The sequence below is a fragment of the Etheostoma spectabile genome, chromosome 12 (assembly GCF_008692095.1).
Source record: "Etheostoma spectabile isolate EspeVRDwgs_2016 chromosome 12, UIUC_Espe_1.0, whole genome shotgun sequence".
Taxonomy (NCBI): domain Eukaryota; kingdom Metazoa; phylum Chordata; class Actinopteri; order Perciformes; family Percidae; genus Etheostoma; species Etheostoma spectabile.
This window is the reverse complement of record NC_045744.1, coordinates 27,423,439-27,423,649: the sequence shown is the minus strand read 5'-3', so window position 1 is coordinate 27,423,649 and position 211 is coordinate 27,423,439. Positions and strand designations below refer to the sequence as shown.

Below are 211 nucleotides of genomic sequence, written 5' to 3'. Positions count from 1 at the left end.
TATAGACAAGCCTGATGCATTGTGGTAACAAGCTCTGTAGACCAAAATAGAACTTTTTGGCTGGAATGAACAAAGGTACGTTTAGAGAAGAAAGGGCACCAAATTTAATGAAAAGAACCTCGGTCAAACTGTTAATCATGGTGGTAGATAAAACATGCTTTGGGGTTGTATTGCAGCCAGTGGCACAGGGAACATTTCACGAGTAGAAGGA

At 40.8% G+C, this 211-nt stretch overlaps 1 protein-coding gene across 3 annotated transcripts in view; it reads left to right on the top strand.

The window, feature by feature from the left end:
• The window catches only part of gk5 (glycerol kinase 5), a 16,650-nt gene that overhangs the window by 5,183 nt on the left and 11,256 nt on the right, over positions 1–211 (top strand). The gene's annotated exons all lie outside the window — the stretch shown is intronic.